Source organism: Petaurus breviceps, unplaced genomic scaffold, assembly GCF_028583685.1.
Source record: "Petaurus breviceps papuanus isolate PSGF00001 unplaced genomic scaffold, PetGlider_PUasm1.0 91133, whole genome shotgun sequence".
Lineage (NCBI taxonomy): Eukaryota > Metazoa > Chordata > Mammalia > Diprotodontia > Petauridae > Petaurus > Petaurus breviceps.
In genome coordinates, this window is record NW_027187419.1 from 38,496,958 (window position 1) to 38,517,369 (window position 20,412).

The window sequence follows — 20,412 nt, forward strand, 5'->3', positions numbered from 1 at the left end:
GAATGTAATGGAGTACTATTGTGCTGTAATGAGCAGGGAGATTCCCAAAAAAATCTGTACTTACTATTTGAAGCTCGGTAAAAGTGAGTAAAGTGAGCAGAACCAGGAGAACATTGTACAGAGTAATAGCAGCATTGTGATGATCAACTTTTATTAACTTAGTTCTTCTTAGCACACAGTGAGCCAAGACAATTCCAAGAGAAAATTCCAAAATTTTGTGATGGAAAATGCTATCCACATCTAGAGAAAGAACTATGGAGTCTGAATGCAGATCAAAGCATGCTATTTTAATTTTATTTGTTTTTTGAAGCTTTTCCCTTCGGTTCTATTTTTTCTTTCACAACATGACTAACCTGGAAATATGTTTACACAATTGCACATGTATAACCTATATAAAATTGTTTGCTGTCTTGGTGTGGGGCGATGGGAGGAAGGGAAGGAGAAAAAATTTGAAACTCAAAATTTTATAAAAAGCGATTGTTGAAAACTATGCATATTTGGAAAAAAATAAAATACTATTTACAGAGGGGGAGAGAGACAGACAGACAGAAAGACAGATAGACAATGCTTCCTGAGTCAGGCTGGCACTTGAAAAATTGTGAGGATGGACACAGATAAAGTACAGAATGAGGACATTCCATCTGGGAGGACCACCTCTGACTCTTCAATGGAGTTGGAATCCTTGCTGACTGGGCCAGACTTTCCACTTACTGTTGGGTAGATATGCCTGTCATGGGGGAAAGGATAAGGTTTGAAGTTACTGGGATTGGGAACTTTATCTCCTGATTTCCACTCTTGAGTCCATTTTAGACTAATTATTCAGTTGCAGAAATTCCTGTTCCCTTACTGGCTTATTCTTCAAAGAGAGAATGGAGTTATAGTGTCTACTTGGGAAAAGACAAGGGATGACATGGGCATATTCTCTAGTGGCAATTAATTTGTGTTCCTTGGATTTTCCTAATTAATTGGATAAGTGATTTGTCATTCTCTCATTTGTGAATATGTTAGCATGCCCAGATATTAGTCTTTAAAAAATATTCTGTTGATATACTTTGTTTTGATACAGTAGGCACATTCCAATAGACAAATAAAAGTCCTTCAGAATGAATTATCTTAAAATAGTTTATTAAATTTGCCTAAAAGAATGGTTGCAAAAGACATACCCAGGGCCTGTGGTGGAATGGTGAGAATTCCTTAAGCTTTAGTTGAGAACTGACTAGTGATCTGAAACCAGAAAATAGACTTGTCTCCTGGGTGGTAAAGTCTACACTTTGACATAGGGCCCCAGGGATCGCATGATCTGTTTAGTCTCTACCCTCATCTCCAGAATTGGTAACCATGGAGACACTGTCAAGGCCTTTTAGTCTGAGGGGTGGCAGCAACCTTAGGCAGTGGTGAAATGGCACAAGTTTTTGGACATTGAGTCTGTGAATCTAAACATATAGAGGCATTGGCAGAAATCTTAGTCCCCAGAGATAGCAGCCATGGGAAGGGGCATGATTGGACTCCAGGAAAGAAGGCAACTGTGTGACCCGAGAGGTGGTAGTAGTTAGTTTTTACTGGCAGAGTGATGAGAGTCCCTTAATCTCAGTTTTCTGGAACAGTGCCAAGCAAGAATTCCTAGACCAGCCTTTTAGAAAGAGAATAGACTATACCTGGATGTCATCTCCTTGTAAAAAGGGAATAATTTCCTGTACAGTGTCAGAGCATCAGAGAGAAGAGTAGCAGCCATGTGTCCATGGAGATGTGTTAAACAAAGGACTGCAGCACAATAAGAAGGAATTAACCCATTCCTCTTCTACTGACTAGAGTTATTTGAATGGTCCAGGTGAGTTGGGGATAGGGGGACTTTTCTTTTCAGTTACTCCAGGTTCAAAGTTATTTTTCAAAGGAACCTTTAGGTCAGTCCATAAATCAGGAGCATGGCGTTGGTTTCTGTGAGATATAGGGGTCTAATTGTAATATAAGTCATGGATTATTTAGCAGCCCAATTTTTTTTTCTATTTGAGGCAGGATCTAAACTCTTAGGGAAAGTACTATAGACCTGTAGGACTGAACAGATCCCCAAGTGGAAGGTGGGATTCACAGAGAAGGAAAGAAAATTGCATTGACTGTCATTGGATTACTAAGACAAAGACTTACTCATACTTACTCAAAGACTTACGCATCCTGATTAGTGCAACTATTGAATCCTTTGAAGTGGTGACATTAAAACTGTCATTGTGTGTTTCCAGTGGGCTAGAACCAAGTATCATATTTTATATAATCATAACTTCAAATAGTACAAATTTGAATATATTAGACCATTTCAGGGGATTTATTATTCTCACTGATCAAGACCTGTCTCTGTGTTGGTTATTTGAATGTTAGCACGTCTTTTAAAAAATATCCATCCTTCTTAAGATCTAACCATGAATCCCATTCTTGTAATTCTAGGCCATAGACACAAATAATTAAAATGGAAATTAGTTTATGGTGAGTGCATAAGAGCATTTAAAATGCTTTGAGACAATATATGACAGAAAGATCAAATCCAATTGGGAGGCCTTTCCTGATTTCCCCAATTGTTTGTGCCCTTCCCCCCTTCAGTACACACACCCACACACACACCCACACACACACCCACACCCACACACCCACACACACATTTTCATGTCCTGTATTTGTTCTTTCATGACATGCATCCCCCCTATTAAATGTAAGATTTTTGATGTCAGTGACTATGTTTTCAATTCGTAACATATTGCTTAGCACAAAGGAGGTGATTAACAAATTTTTATTCATTAACTGGCTGAATGAGCTTTCCTAGGGGAAATTCTATGGGGGAAGTAACTAAAGATCTGATTTGTGAGGAATTCTACAAGATCAAACCTGATTTCATTTACACATCGTATTTTGTTCAACCATTTCCCACTTGGTGGGAACATTTATTTAAATATGAATATAACACCTTTAAATTGAGTAAAATTGAATGTTGGGAAGGCATAAAAATTGGTAGCCTGAAGTGCAAAGGATAAGCCCCTTCAGATATAAAAGAAACTTTCCACCGTTAAGAAAAGGTCTGATGCCTAGCAGAACTAGCAGAAACAATGAATTTGTCCACAGGACATAGACCAACTTTGTGCACAGTCACTCATCTGCATACGACAGGAATCAAAGAAGTGTGTAATCACTGATCTTTAAAAGTAATGTAGAATGTTGTTGTTCATCCTTCATTCTCAAAGAGGACCAATGACATCAGAAGGTTGATGTCTTGACTTGCAAGTGAATTGGATTTGTGAGGCAGAGCTGTGCAAAGTCATCAGGCTGACTCTCTCCTCCAGAGTCAGTTGAGTTTGGCATCAAGACATAGGTCAGACTAGTGATGGCCCCTAATGGTAGAATTAAGGAACTTGCTCTGGACCAGGAATAATTGTCAGATGGGAGAAGCAACACATCTCTCACCTCCTGCTCAGTCACAGCAAACCTTAGAGCTAAGGCTCTAAGGACTGACTCAAAGAGGAAAGGTTTTTGCCACTCTCTGACGAAGGATCTCCATCACTGCTGAAAGGTCACAATAACACTTCAGTCGAAAGGGACATCCAGCTAAAGAGAATGCAGTAACATTCATCTGAGCCAGAGAGTGAAGGCAGCTTCCCATCAAAGAGCTTCACATTGATCCCTCCAGAAGAAACCCTGTTAAGAGCCCAGTGGCTCTTTTGTCTGTTTGTCTGGTTCAGTTGCAGTCCAGTCACTGTGTCTAATGTCCGTTTCAGTGGCTAACGAACCTGCCTGGTGCAACCCAGCAGTAGCAGAGCCTGGGGAGAAGCCAGTCTTATCACTGAGTGACCTTTTTGACCTAACCTAGCAGTTACTGTAGAGCTGAGATGTCAGACCCTCTCAGGAGTCAACTCAGTTGAGCAGCAGACAGACTCATCTATCACAGACACCATATACTGAAGCCATGAGTGTCTTAAAGTGAAAGACAGGAAACTGAGGCCCTACTTTTCTGGACTTCTACCCTACTTCCTCTCCTTCCCCATTGAGAGACAAGCAATTTAATAAAGATTATGCATGTGCAGTCACACAAAATATTTCAATATCAGTCATGTTGTAAAAAAAAACACATACAAAAAAACTCCAAGAAAAATAAAGTTTAAAAATAGTATACTTTGATCTGCATTCAGATTTTATCAGTTCTCTCTCTGGAAGTGGATAGATTTTTTTTTTATCACAGATACTTCACAATTGTCTTGATTCTTTCTACTGCTTAAAATAACTGTCATTGTACAATATTACTGTTACTGTGTACATTGTTTTTCTGGTTATACTCACTTCACATCAGTTCATGTAAGTCCAGGTTTTTCTAAAAGCATCCTGTTCATCATTTCTTATACCACAATAGTATTCCATCACAATCATATACCACAATTTTTTTAATCATTCTACAATTGATGGACCTTTCTTCAATACCCAAATCTTTGACACCACAAAAAAACTTGCTATAAATATTTTTGTACATATAACTTCTTTCTTTCCTTCTTTCTTAGTTTCTTTGTTCATTCCTTCTTTCCTTCCTTCCTTTCTTTCTTTGTTTCTTTCCTCTTTGGGATATAGATCTAGAAGTGGCATTACTGGGTCAAAGAGTATATGCCCTTTGGGCATAGTTCCAAATTGTTCTCCAAAATGGTTGGATCAGTTCACAACAGTGCATTAGTATCCCAATTTTCCCACATCTCCTCCAACATTTGTCATTTTTCTTTTCTCTCATATTAGCCAATCTGATAGGTGTGAGGTGGTACCTTAGAATTGTTTTAATTTTCATTTCTCCAATCGATAGTGATTCAGAGCATTTTTATATGACTATAGATAGCTTTGGATTCTCCTTCTGAAAACTTCCTGTTCATATTCTTTGATCATTTATCAATGGTCAATGACCCGCATTCTTAGAAATTTGACTCAGTTCTCTATATATTTGAGAAATAAAGCTTTTATCAGAGAAATTTGCTGTAAAATCCCCCCCCCTCCTCAGTTTTCTACTTTTCCTCTAATCTTGGTTGTATTGGTTTTGTTTGTGCAAAATCTTTTTAATTTAATGTAATGAAAATGATCCATTTTACATCTTGTAATTCTCTCTATATCTTTTTTGGTCTTAAATTCTTCCCTTATCCATAGATCTGACAGGTAAACTATTCCATGCTCCCCTAATTTACTTAGGGTATCATCTTTTATGTTTAAATCATGTACCCATTTTGACCATATCTTGGTATATGGTGAGAGATGTTGGTATATACTTAGTGTCTGCCAAACTGCTTTTCAGTTTTTTCAGCAGTTTTTGTCAAATAGTGAGTTCCTGTTCCAGGATTTTGGATCTTTGCATTTATCTTTGCATTTATGAGATCACTGTGGTCATTTCCTACTGTGTATTGTGCACTTTATCTATTCTACTGATCCACCACTCTCTTATCCAGTATCAGATTGTTTTTTTTTTCCATTAATTCCTTTGATATTCTTGACCTTCTGTTCTTCCAGGTGACATTTATTATTTTTTTTTAGCTCTGTAAAATATTTTTTGATAGCTTGATTGGTACGGCATTTATTAAATATATTAATTTAGGCAGAATTGTCATTTTTGTTATATTGACTCAGTCTACCCATGAGTGATGAACTTTTCCCAATTATTTGGATTAGGCTTTATTTGTGTGAAAAGTGTTTTGTAATTATATTCATATAGTTACTGGGTTTGTCCTGGCAGGTAGAGTCCCAAGTGTTTACTATTGTATGCAGTTATTATTTCTATCTCTTCTTGATGGGTTTTGTTGGTAATATAGAGAAATGCTGATGATTTATGTGAGTTTATTTTGCATCCTATGACTTGCTAAAGTTGTTAATTGTTTCAACTAGTTTTTTTAGTTGATTCTTTGGAATAGTATATCATCATACTATCTGCAGAGTGATAGTTTTGTTTCCTCATTACCTGTTCTAATTCCTTTGATTTCTTTTTCTTCTCTTACTATTATAGCTAACATTTTTAGTATTATATATATATATATATATATATATTTAAAAATCTATTCTTATTTTATTTTTTTGCTTTTTTGGAGGGGGGAAGGCAGGGCAGCTGGGGTTAAGTGACTTGTCCAAGGTCACCCAGCTAGTAAGTGTTAAGTGCTTGAGGTCAGATTTGAACTCAGGTCCTCCTGACTCCAGGGCAAGTGCTCTATTCACTGTGCCACCTTACTGCCCCTACAATATTGAATAATAGTGGTGATAATAGGCATCCTTGCTTTACTCTTTGATCTTACTGGGAAGACTTTTGGTTTCCAGATAATAATTGCTCTTGGGGAAAATTCCACTTATTACTATGTTTTCTAGAGTTTGTTTTTAAAAATAGGAATGAGGAATCATTTTAAAAATAGGAATCATATTTTGTCAAAATCTTTTTCTGCTCTGTTGAGATAATCATATTTTTTTTGGTTTTGTTATTAATATCATCAATTATGCTGATACTTTCCCTAACATTGAACTAGCCCTGTATTCCTGGTGTAAATCACATCTGATCAATCCCTGTGATATATTCCTGTGATCTTCTTGTTAGTATTTTGTTTAAAAAATTTTTTGCATCAATATTCATTAGGGAAATTGGTCTATAATTTTCTTTCTCTGTTTTGGCTCTTACTGGTGTAAATATTGATACCATATTTGTATCAGGAAAGGAATTTGGTAGTACTCCTTTGCCTATTTTTCCAAATAGTTTATATAATGTTGAAATTAGTTGTTCTTCAAATATTTGGTAGAATTAACTTGTGAATCCACCTGGCTCTGGGATTTTTTTTTTCTTAGTGATTTCTTTGATGGCTTGCTTAATTTCTTCTTCTGAAATGGGGTAAAGTATTCTATTTCCTCTTCAGTTAATCTGTGCATCTTATATTTTTGTAAATATTCATTCATTTCACTTAGATTGTCAGATTTATTGACATGCAATTGGGTAAAATAGCCCTTAATAACTGCTTTAATTTCCCCTGTATTGGTGATGAATTCACACTTTTCATTTTTGATATCATAACACAATAGTATACCATTACATTCATATTCTATAACTTATTTAGCTATTCCCCAATTGATTGGCATCCCCTGTTTCCAATTCTTTGCCTTTACAAAAAGAACTGATATAAATATTTTTGTATGTGTAGGTATTTTCCCTCTTTCTTCAGGGCTGTTTTCCCTCCTTGGGATATAGGGCTAGCAGAAGAATTGTTGGGTCACTGGATATACACAGTTTAATAGTTTTTTGGGGGGCAAAGTTCCAAATTGCTTTCCAGAATGGTTAGACTAGTTTCCAGCTCCCTCCATGGTTCATTGGTATACCAGTTTTTTCCACATCCCCTTCAACTTTTGCCATTTTTCTTTTCCATCATCTTAGCCAATTTGGTGACTATAAGCTGGTATCTCAGTGTTGTTTTAATTCGCATTTCTTTAAGTATTAGTGATTTAGAGCAGCATGTGTTAGGGAACTCCCAGCATAGGAAGTTCTCAAATGAAACGGTAGCTAACTACAACCATTACGAACAAATGATGAACAATGATTATGAACAAAATCATGAATAAGAGGAGAAATACAAATGAAAACAACTCCATTGTTCTACCTCAAATTCATCAGATTGACAAAGATGACCATGCAGGAAAAGAGTAATTGCTCAAGAGACCGTGGGAGGACAAGCCCACTGATGAACTTTTAGTGGATCTGTATTGGTCCAGTTGTTAAAGTCAATAAGTGAACAGCCTTTAAAAGTTATGAATATCTTCTTCCTAATTTGTACAATGGGTAAAATCCATAAAACGAGGCTGCATCTCCCTATCAAGATTTAAGGAGTAGCCATGAAAAGTTCTCTACTGTTATTGGCCTGAGCCATCATTCTAGTAAATACTCCCCCATATCAATTACCTGTGATGAGTATGCTAGTATCATTTAACCAAATAACATTACTTATATTTTACAAAGGGCCATTTACTACAAAGACATAGTAAGAACAGAAGTTACAAAGTGTTTCACCTCCCCCATATTCCAACTAGAGGCAGAGCATAAAAATCTCCTCTTCTATCAATTTCTTTAGTCCCTGGGTTCACACAATGTATTTGCCCCACCAAGTTCATTTCCAAATGTGGCATAGCCTATGGAGATGAGTCTAAGTCTCCTGACCACTGAAGTTGGTCAAGCAGGTCTTTGTTCAGGGTTCATACTTCTGTTTCCTCTGTGCTTGACCTCTTGCAAATCCTGGCTGTACTTCCAGCTCCTAGACATCTAAGACCAACAATTCTGACTAGGTCACAGTGCTCTCCAATATGTCTCTACCTAAAAGTAAAGAATAGTGCATTCAACAGAGATAAAACCAGCAACATGTCTTGTGCTCATGGGTCACATGGAAGCAGACCAGATTGAAAGATGAAGGCCTGTGGTCTTTCTTCCATTGAGGGCTCAGAGTAATTCTGGCCCCCTCATTTGAATACATCCAGGTTGCATTTTCAGTGTACCACCCAGTCCTTCATTCGCTTCAGGTTCAGCAGTCACTCAAAATGACAGTCACTATCTCTCTGCCATGTGGTTAGTAGACTGGAACGAGTTACAGAATGCCTAAATGTTAAAGTTATAGAATGCTCTAAAGCAAGGAACAAGTCTCTTCATCATACATCATACCACCTTTCTGGAAACAGGGTTCCCAACCTCATCTATGTGGGCTGGCAGCAGGAAGAAAATGCTCTGAGGAAGTGGTTTCACTAGCCAAGGCCCTGTTACATGTGTGCAAACCCTGTGATCCAGCACTAAGATTGTTAGTCTTATATACCAAGGAGGAAAAAGAGAGAAGTAAAGGACCTGTATATACTAAAATATTGTGTAGCGCTTTTTATTCTAGAAAAGATATAAAAACAAATGGCTGCCTGTCAGGGAATGGATGAACAAATTGTGGTAAATAAATGTAATAGAACATTATTTCACACAATGTATTTGATTCCCATGAGTTTTAGTTTTCTCTTCTAAATAATAAAGAAATCAGACATGGATCTTTATGGTTCCTGCTAGCTCCAGTATTTATGATTATGTGTTCCCCAATCCCTTAAAGCACCATCTAGCTCCTACTGCCCCCAGACTCTGTACATACTTTTATATGGTTTTGAAGGAAAAGTAAAGTGGGTCGGCTCTCAGAAAGCATTAAGGGAAGGAGAGAGAGTTGTGTCTTCAATGAGGTAAATACTCTTGCGATTCTCTTTTCTGATGACACGTTCTAGGAAGATGAGAAAAATGAGGTCTATGAGGAACAATTGCTACATGATAAACAAAATCTTCTTCCTTTTAGCACATATAAGGAATACCGTGTGTGTGTGTTGTATGTTGTATGTATGCATGTAAATGTGAATGTTGTAGTAGGGTGTGTGGAAACTCTTAATAGGGTCCTGATAATCCTTTCAAGGTTATGGAACAAGGTAAGTTCAGTTATTACACAGTGTTCTTATTGCATTGATGTCCCTCTGGAGGACAAACATTGATCTCCAGTACTCAGAAGAGGGCAGATCTTAAAGGCATCTAAAAGTATAATAGTAGGGGCGGCCAGGTAGCACAGCGAGTAAGAGCACCAGCTCCAGTGTTGAGAACACCTGGAGATCGAATCCCGGGCTCAGACACTTAGCACCCACCCAGAAACACCTGGCCGTGTAACCTTGAGCAAGTTACTTAACCCCAATTGCTTAGGGGTGGCCAGGTGGCTCAGCGAGTAAGAGCACCGGCTCCAGTGTCAGGATGACCTGGATCAAATCCGGGCTCAGATACTCAGCACCACACCCAGAAATAATAACTGGCCATGTAACCTTGAGCAAGTTACTTAACCCCAATTGCTTTAAAAAAAAAAAGTATAATAGTAGGATGTATATGTATGTTGAATTTCTTCAGTTCTAAATGTGGGGTTAGAAAGGATAACCAAGCAGTAATGAGCTTTGAAGATGGGTTAGCCTTAGACTTTGAACCCTGTGTATTGAGATCTGCTAGTCAAGAGGAAGGTCAAGAGGCTTTTGGATGATCTCTCTCTCTATCATTGACTTGTTCCCTGCTGAGGAGCCTTGAGAGTCTCAACTCACTTTATGATGTTTTTCATCTGGATTTTTAGGGGGCAGGCTTCCTAAGTGGACACAATGGAGCAAGTCATTCTGGTGTTGCACTTTTTCAGCAATAATGCCCCTGTATGGACTGTGATTCTTGGAAAGTTCGTTTTCTGTGTCTGTTTTAGAAAAATGATAGATATCTAGGAAGGTCTGAGCATGCTCATTATGGTTCACTTTTATTCTGGAATCTAATGATTTCTCATTTCAGGTAAGCATTCTGTTTAAGGGAAGAGTACTTTCAAAGGCCATGGAGAATGTTAGGTCTTGGGAAGGTGATCTTATGAACTGCTTTTCTAGTTAGGGTGCTCTCAGTTCCTGTTTCTATTTCTCCTCATAGAGGAAATATTAATGTATCCAGATGTAGGACAGACTTTTTGCTGGTCACATATGGATATTATAGTAAATAATGAAGCTATTCAGACTGGGGAAAAATGACTTTGTCCTGTGGGATTGGCCTTATTCCTGGGCCATTTCCCCCTCTTATTAATTTCCAAGGGAGACTAAAAGATTCTTGTAGTGAGAAACTAGGATGTTCAGACTCAGAGAGTCTTTGGAGTTTGACAGAAGTGTATTTTCTAAACCTATATTTACTGGCTAAAATTAAAAATTGGAAATTAATCATGGAGATCTGAGGAATGTCTAACCTTAAATCAGACTGAGGATATTGGCAATATCTATGCCCTTACCATGCAACCAAGGTATATTGTATCCTAAAGGCACAAGTTAGTTGTGTTTTCCAAAGAGTTTGTCTCCTGAATTGAGGAATATTGTTTTGGAATTGAAATGACAATTTTGCCAAAGGGATAAAGAAATATATAGCTCTACTTTAGCACTCTTTTTAGTGTCCCCATCACTTTATGTTTCCACCCTTTTTGTGTTTTTCCCCCTTGTCTGATGCCTGGAGATGACAGAACTTTGTTTTTCTAAAAGAACCGGACTTTATAAAGTAAAAGAGTGATGCCATAGTCAATTCTCTTTTTTAGGGAGAAGACATTGCACCTTAACTGAGAATTTCAGTTAAAGTCTGAAGCTCCACACATTCATTGCCATATCTGGGAACGACTTTAGGGTCAGTGGAGTACTGTCCATTGGTAGCCATGTGAGACTGTCACAGAACAATAACCTGACAAAGTGAGATGCCTGTAAATCTTACAAAGGCTATATATCCAGTTGAGACGACATACCAGAAAATAACAATGTGAATCAGTTTGATGATATCAGAGATTGGTGGGCTTGTAGCACTAGAGGCATGCTCCATGATTGTGTACTGGAACACATATGTTCTCTATGTTGATGCCTTTCCCTGCATAATGCCCAGGAGTGTTCATTCTTCCCACTGATGTTGTATTACCCCAGCATATGAGGGAAATGTTTTATTGTCATTTTTATTACTATACCATTGCATTTATTTTGAGTTAATTCTGCCTTCTGATTAAATATAAACATAAACACATTTAGTGATGACAATGATTTATGGTTTTAAGTGGATGAACAATCCTATGGTACCTTAAATCCTTGTTGCAGGGACTCACTGTATAAGTTGGGGGGATGCTTCCAGGTGCTATGTTGAAAGGACATTAATAAGAGAAGGTCAACTAAAATGGTGAAGAGTCTCAATTCCCTACCATATGAATATCACTAAAAGGATATCAGGATGTTTACTTTGAAGAAGAGAGGGCTCAGAGAATTCAAGATAACCATCTTCAAGTACTTGAAAGGCTGTCATGTAGATGAGGAATTGTAGTTATTGTTGTTCATTCATAAACAACATTTGGGGTTTTCTTGGCAGAGATACTGGAGTGATTTGCCATTTCCTTCACCAGTTCATTTTACAGTTGAGAAAAATGAGGCAAACAAGGTCAAGTGACTTGCCCAGGGTCACACAACTAATGAGTGTCTGAGGCTAAATTCATAAAGATGAGTCTTCCTGATTCTAAAACCAGTGCAGTATCCATGGCGTCACCTAGCCAGAGAGGAAAGGACTGGGAGGAATATTTGGAAGCTCTAAGGAGGCAAATTTTGGCTTGCTATTAAGAAATTTCCTCAGAATTAAAGCTGTGCAAAAGTGGAACAGCCTTAATAGCTTGTTTGTTCCCCTCACAGGCATCTTCAAAAAATGGCTACATGTCAATTTAATGACTTGTTGGGCATGTTGTATTGAGGATTCTTTTTGGGTGCCAATTGGTTGATGTGGCTTCTAAGTGCCCTTCCAACTCTGAAATTTTGATTCTATGAGAGGGTATGAGTGGGTCAAAATCAATTTTTCCTATGATTTCTTCTCTCTCTCATATTCTGTCATCTAGGGTCCATGTGACCCATAAAAATGGGACAGAATCTTTCTGTTATCCTTGAACTTGACAGAAAAGTAGATGACCAGAGATAAAGAAAAGTTACCTTCCTTGTAAGTCTCTAGAAGAGATAAAAATAGTTCTGTTAGGCCTGGATAAATCAAATAATGGTCTGGTTTAGGTTATACTGATTTTGGGGGATCTAGATATTGTGGTTTCTGGATATGAGAATCTCTAAGTAAGACATTTCCTTAATAGGTCAAGGCTAGGCTTTGCAATAATCTGCTACACATAATCTATTATTATTACATTTCCCTTTTCATCCAGTAGGCTGAAGGCATGAAAACTAGTGCTTATTCTTATACTTTCACTCTTATTTTGACTGCTATTTAATTACTACACCTCCAAAGTAAGAATCTCTGCTATGTTCTCTCTCCTGAAAAAATTCCTATCCTCAAACTCTACATGCTTATTTTATTTGGGACTTCTTGGATCAAGTTCACCAATCTAGGCTAGTTGAATAAAGTCTTCCTATAACAGGATCTGTGAATGAAGAGTTATAGTGTGCCAATTTCAGTATCAAAAGTAGCTGGTTCTCTTTTTAAAAAACCTGTACATAATTCCCTCCTTTTATGGGTAGAATTGTGTACAAGAGCATTCTCCTCCTGTCATCCCACTGTGAACCCAAATCATCCTGCATCACTGACTGCTAAGTTGCTGATAGATGATCAGTAGTCCAGGGCTTTTAAAGGAGCATTACTTTTTAAAAGACACATTACTGTGTCACTGGGGGCACTGCCTCCTGTAGGGTGGCCTGGCCTGTGGGTTATCCCCTTTAACTCCCAACTCTGAACATTACAAGCCATGGTTTAATCCATGAAATGTGGGTGGGATTGATGTTCAGTCAGGCATAACACTGTAACTCCTGTCTCAAAGCTCATGGAACTCTTTCCATACTGGTAGAGATGAAGACCCTGCCCTGCAGTCCCATACAAATGGGCTTTGGGAGAGGGGTTAGAATGGCATTTAGAAGTGACCCATAGGGGACTGGAGGATACCAGGGGTCCCAGTGACAGAGATTTCCTTTAGTTTCCATGCTTCTCTGTAATCCCTTGTTTTCTAGCATTTCTTAGAGCGTCACCTCCATCTGTTCTGTAGATTGACCAAAGCCTTGAAATGAAATGAACCACATTAGGAGAGGAAAATAGTCATAGCCCAATCCCAGATTCAGGCCCATATGAGGTGCCTTGGTAAGAAACCTTTACCCCGGATTTAATTAGCGACCTCAGTCTCTACCTGACCCTCCCCAATCTCCCAAGGGTATTCTGGTGATCCCCAGCTCTCCTGGCCTAGGCATGAATGAAAATGATTTTTGCCTTTAATCAACTGAAGCAAAGAAAATTTTACTTGGAAGTGAAGGGAAAGGGTAACATAAGACAAGTTTCAGAGCAGTACATAGGCTCTTCCATCTGTGTGTATGTGACCCCTAATCACAGAGCCAGTCTTGGCCCTAAAGGGGAACAGGACTAGGGAATTCTGTGGGGTGAGGGAGGTGGGGAGGGGATAGGTGTGGGTGGGTGGGGAAAGCTATTATTTCAGAGGGATTGAGCAGGTCGCACCACACCCCACTTCTGTTGAAAAATCATGCTAGTGCATATCCTACATTGCATAGATTTTTATCTGAACAGCAAATGTTCACCAAACGAAACCAAGCCAGGAAGACTACAGGCTCTCCGCAAGACTCAACACATTCCAGTTGAGAATGAGTATAGGACCACCCTAGGAAGGGAGAAGCATTCACCTTTGAATAGGCTCCCTCAGCCCCAGATCATAAGCTGCTAGAGAAGTTCTACCCCAGAATCTGCCACCCTACATTTGAAACATAGACAGAAGTGGAACATTCCCAGGCATATTTTGACTATGCTACTTTGATCAAGTGCCTTAATCTTCCTGAGTTTCATTTTCCTCACCTATAAAATGTGGATAATAATATTTGTAGTATCTACCTCTCACTAATGATGTCAGGAAGCTCACAGTTATATATAAAGATAAGCTATTACTCCTCCCCTTCCCTCTTGGTAGCTATACATCCCCAGGACTTCATTCAGTAATCGGGACCCCAGCCACCCACCAATGGGTTAAACTGTCCAAACAAGCAAGGGCAGCAGAGTCTAATGTACTTGCTTCCTCACCTTTAGAATCGTCATAGTATGAATAGACAGACTGGCTTCTGCATCCTTTCTTTACCTTCGAAATACAGGTACCTTCACCTTGCAAACAGGTGCCTTTTTTAAATTTTTCACAGGTAGCACACACAATTTCCTTCCCCCTTGTAGCGAACTTTGGCTCCCCACCTTGGAGGCAACATAGAATGTGTTATATTACCTTCAGATCACTGACACTTGTCCAACCACACTTGGTGTGTCTCTCCATTCACAGTCGACATATGGACCTAGGGAAAGCTAAGTGAAGAAGCCCACAAGCCCAAAGGAAGGGAAGAGTTTGAGGAAAAGTATGGAGTCTTTTCTAATATCTCACCCCTTATCTGACATCAAGACTTGGGCTTGGAGCAGATATGGGAGAAACTCCCTGGGGTAAAAACCCCAGCACAACATCCCATGACTCACCTGGCAAAAGGCAGAATAGAGAGAGACCCAGCAAGAACATCTTGTCCATCTTATCCTTTGTCTGTGTAGACTTTATGTGTGGGTCCTATCTAAATATAAGAATGACTAGGCTCATGTGTTTCACGAAGAGATATATAATCTGGAATCTGGCCCGCCTCTCTGTAAGTGAGACTGTGATTTACACCTTTGTGGGAGACAGGAAGAGAACGGTGACTGGCTCCTTTATTTTCCACAGGGTATTGGTTTAGAAATGAATCTATCTACCACATTTCTAATATTTATAGTCTAGTGGCATAATAATTTTGGGGCCCCAGAATAAATATTTAATCAACAAGCATTTATTGAATTTACTATATGCCAGGCTAAGTGCTGGGGATACCTTTAAATAAAGGTTAAAACAATCTGTGCCCTCAAGAATCTCATTTTATAGTGGGAGTGGTGGTGGATATAGCAATTAAATAACTATGTACAAACAAGGTATATTTAGGAAAAATTGGCAATCATCTCAGAGAGAAGGCACTAAAATTAAATGATAGGATTTTATGTTAGACCTTAATGAAACCAGAGGGTGGAGAAGAGGAGGAAGAACATCTCAGGAATGGTAAACAACCAGTAAAAATGCATAGAATGAGGGAATAGAGTGTTTTTGTGGGAACCAAGAAGCATGCCAATGTCACTGGGTGGTAAAATATTGGGAGGGGAAAAAATGTAAGGAGAGTGTAAAGGTAAAAAAAAAAAAGGATCAGGTTATGAAGGGCTCTCAAATCCAAAGAGCAGATTTTATATTTGATCCTAGAGGTAATAGGAAGCCAGTGGAATTGATTTAACTGGGAAGGAGTAACATTGTCAGACCTTCATTTAAGGAAGAAAATTTTGCCAGCTGAGTGGAGAGTGGACTGAAGTGCAGAGACTTAAGTCAGGGAAACCAACCAAAAGGCAATATTATAGCCAAAGCATGATGTGATGAGGGCCTGCACCAGGGTGACAGCAATGTAAGAAGAGAGAAGGAGGTAGATGCAAGAAATGCTTTGAAGGTAACAGGACTCGGCGACAGATTCAATATGAGGGATGAAAGAGAATAAAGAGAACATGTAGATTGTGAGCATGGATGTGGCTCTTGACAATAAAAGAAGAATTCAGAAGAGGGGAGGTTGGAGGGAGGAGGAAGATGACAGGCTCAAGTTTGGACATGTTGAGATAAAAATGATTATGGGACACCCAGTTCAAGATATGCAGCAGACAGAGATGTGAGACTGGAGATCAGGAGAGCAATTAGGGCTGGATCAATAGTCTGGAGAATCACCAGCATAGAGTAATAATTTAATCCTTGGGAGATGATGAGATAACCAAGCAAAATAGCATATGGAGAGATGAGAAGAGGGCCTAAGACAAAGCCTTGGTGTACACCCATGGTTATCAGACACAATCTGTATGAAGATCAAATAAGGGAGAGTGAGAAGGAATGATCAGACATGCAGGAGGAGAACAGTGAGAGATCAGTGTCACAAAAAGCTGGAGAAAAGAGTATCAAGGAAAAGAGGGTGATGGACAGAGTCAAAGACTGCAAAAAGGACAAGAAGGATGAGGACTAAAAAATCCCCATTGGATTTGACCATTAACAAGTTATTGGTAACTTTGGAGAGAGTGGTTTCAGTTGAATGATGAAGTCAGAAGCCAGATTGCAGAGACTTGAGAAGAGATTGGATAGAAAGGAATTGGAGGCACTGATTGTAGATGGCTTTCTCAAGGAGTTCAGTTGCCAAAGGGAAGAGATATATGGGGCAATAGGTAAGAGGAACTGATGAATCAAGTAAGAGTTTTTCAAGAATTGGGGGGTGATGACACAGGAACGTTTCTAGGCAGTAGGGAAGCAGTCAACAGCCAGGGGAAGACTGAAGAAAACTGAGAAAGTGGGCAAGATAGAGGGGACCAGGTGCTGAAGGAGATAGAATAGAATGGGACCAGTTGTGCATGTGGAGAGGTTTGCTTTGGCAAGGAGAAGGACCACATCTTTAAGTGAGATGGGGGTTGAGCATTCTTTAGTCAGAGAAGGCATCTTGAGTTATGTGAAATAAGGAGAGGAAAAAAGAGCTCTTGGGAAATCATCTCAATTATTTTAGTGAACTATGAAGCAAGTTTTTCATTTGAGGGGGTGGGGGTAGGGAGAGCCATTAGAGGTTTGAAGAGGGATGAAAAATTTGGAAAAGTTGCTCTGGTAAATGGGATAGCAAATTGATTAATGAGTTATATAGAAACTGCTTTGCTGAAGGGAGAGCCCATTTGAGATTATGTAACATAAATTTGTAGTGGACCCAGTTGGCAAGATTTCATAATTTTGTACAGTTTCATTTAGTAGCACATGAATAGCATTCAAGCACTTCTCTGATCACATACCTTATTCCTTCCTTCCCCTGCTGTGCACAGCTTGTCCCCTGAGGGAAGCCAGCAAGGAGTTGGACATCTTCCATTAGCTCCAAAGCACATCCCCCTGTCCCAAAGCAATGACTTCTATCTGTGCCAGCACTACGCAGCTTCTACCTCCTGCTGCCAGCCCAGTCTCCCACTTGGGATGTAGAAAACCTCCAATGCAAAGAGCAGCTTACCCTTTGACTTCGGGCTTTCAATCTCTTGCTGTGACTGGTCTTTGAAGGAAGAGGAAAGTTGGTGGGGAATGGATCTTCTTTCTGATGCTGGGTAGATTTGACCTGCATCTCTCACTGTTCCCTTTTCCTGGCTAATTTCCTCCCTTTGGAAGGAAGAGGAGTATTGAAGCAGGGCCTCCCATCTGATTATATGACCATGTCTATCCTCTCTTATGCTTAACTTATCTTCAGTCCAATCTTCAATTTTGTTGGGAAGAGTGATACCCTCCACTCAGTGATGAACATTCTTAGAACAATCATACCCTTCACACCCTAGTGATTCTGAACCCCTGTAGCTCATCTTCCAAACCTCATTCCCCACCCCAGTTCCCTGATTCCTTACTTCCACCCCCCCAATCCCAAAGTTTCAACCAAATACCACTCAGCCCTTCCACTGTTAAAGTACACAAATACAATAGTAACACAAATAAGCTGTTCAGAGATATTGGTTACTAATATACAGGTTGATACAGATATTCTAACTATACTTCCTGCAGGTAATGTTGGGGAGTTAAATATCCTGGAAAGACAAGAACTGTCCACACCAAACAGAATTCTAGAAATTTGCATTTGAATGCACTTTTAAAAGATACTCTATCAATTTCAGGTCCCAGATATAGGGAGGAAGAAAGACTTCCTTTGACATGTCTTTCTGGCATTATATCAGAAACTATAGATATTTACAAAGAAAACACACTTTAGTGTAGGATTTAGTTAATTATAACATGCCTAAAGAATTAAAACCTAACTCATTAAGACATTTAGTTACATACACAACCTCCCCCCACCCCAGACATCAACACTTTGAATTATCTTATTATGCTCCCCAAACTCAGGTCCTCCAACTCTGTGAAGTAAACACTCCCCCAAAGCTCATATAGCAACCAAATTAGGGTTCTGAAAAATCAGTTATTGGGATTAAATGGAACAACTGCTGGTGATAAAACTGAAAGCAACTGATTGAACATTGCAGCATCAATGTAAAAAATTAGATGTCTTTGTGAATAAATATTCCAATTCTAGGAAACTGGGGATGACAGGGAAGGGAGATTATAGAATAAAGGATGGAAGTAAGGATTGGTATAGCTTAACTTCCAAACAGGATAGACTTTCCAACATGCTTATTAGAAATATAAAAACACATAATACACACACATGTATGTAAGTGTGTTTATACCTTAATTCTCAAGACAGACAAAAGCTCACATTTATTTTGCTTGAGGAAAAATTTGGTATCATTCTGGTTCAGTGTTTCTGTGAGTGCTGCATTAACAATAACAAACATAATTTTATGAAAAGTTACCAAGAGCAGATCTTTGAGAGTCTCTAGAGGAAAAAGACACAGTATATGAAGGCCATTTGTGTTCTAGTAGGATTTGAAGCTGCTCTGCATTTCTTTGTCTTCAGTTCACATGTGTGAACAGGGCTACAAAAAAAACTTGCCCCATAAATGCATGATCATAAACTTTTTTGAGATATTAAGATTTTAAACACAGGTTGTTAAGCATGTATTTCTTGGCATTTCCAAGGATTCCCTTTAATCTGTTCAGCCCTTGGGAGTAAACATTGGCATCAAATGATGGTGGAACAGTTACTCTCTTTTGAGCACACAGGTGTTACTACAAATTAAGTACCAATCTTCATCAGTAGCATTTACTGTCCATTTTAATTTCCCCCAATTCAAAGGCAATTGGGTAAGCAACATCATTGAAATCACCATACAGAACTCTAAAGCCTCTCAATTACAATTATCTCACAAGGAAACCTGAAAGTAGATAATTTTACTATATCAGGATAGTTGGCAAGGAGTAAGGTGTAAGAATGATAGCAAGGCAGGAGGAGGCTAGGATATAAAGGCCTTTGAACACCAAATGGTGGATTTTGTATTTAACCCTACAGATGATAGGGAGCCACTTGATTTTATTAAGAAGGGAGGTAACATAGATGTGCGATTGAGGAAAATAACTTTTTTGGTGAATAGTGAGTGGATTGAAGTTGAGAGAGAAACGAAGCAGGCAGATCTACCAGCAGGCTATTGCAATGGTACAATCATGAGGTAATGAGGGCTTGCACCAGAGGGATGGCAGTATCAGAGGAGAGAAGAACGTATGTTTGAGAGACAGTGCAAAATTGGAATCAGAAGGTCTTAGAAACAAATTGGACATGGAGGATGAGAGATAGTGAGGAGCTGAGGAAGGCTTCATTTTTCACCTCACTACAATACTCTGGGACATTTCTGACTTTGCCATTATGCCCCAGTAAACTCATTATTGGGAAAACCTTAGTATCCTGCAAGCTCCTATCAGCTTTATTAATGCACTTAAGGAGAGAATTCAGTTTAGAACTTGTTATTTATCACAAGTCAGCACTACTCTGGGACCTCTCTGACTTCTCCATCATGCCCCTGCCTTTTTGAGACCTCTCCCCCTACCATTTTTGTTTTTCCTTCCTTCCTTCCTTCCTTCCTTCCTTCCTTCCTTCCTGCCTTCTTTGCTTCCTTCCATCCTTCCTTCCTTCCTTCCTTCCTTCCTTCCTTCCTTCCTTCCTTCCTTCCTTCCTTCCTTCCTTCCTTTCTTCTTCTTTCCTTTTTTTCATTTTATATTTGTATCCCTCAACCTGGTTTATCCAAGGATGAGGGTAAGTGATGGGTCACAAATCCATCAACCATGTGAAGGCTCTCCCTGGTGAAATGGGCAGGTGAGAACAATGTGTTCCAATGGCCAT

The 20,412-nt window shown here is 39.0% G+C and overlaps 2 long non-coding RNA genes across 3 annotated transcripts in view; one reads left to right on the plus strand and one right to left on the minus strand.

Moving 5' to 3' along the window:
- Nucleotides 1-20,412, plus strand: part of LOC138154955 (uncharacterized) — a 63,112-nt gene that overhangs the window by 31,068 nt on the left and 11,632 nt on the right. The window lies entirely within an intron of this gene.
- On the minus strand, nt 6,930-15,234 carry LOC138154850 (uncharacterized). The gene is made up of 2 exons (XR_011166693.1): nt 15,047-15,234; nt 6,930-8,332 (listed from the first exon to the last, which is right to left on the minus strand). It is a non-coding gene; the product is annotated as an uncharacterized lncRNA (long non-coding RNA).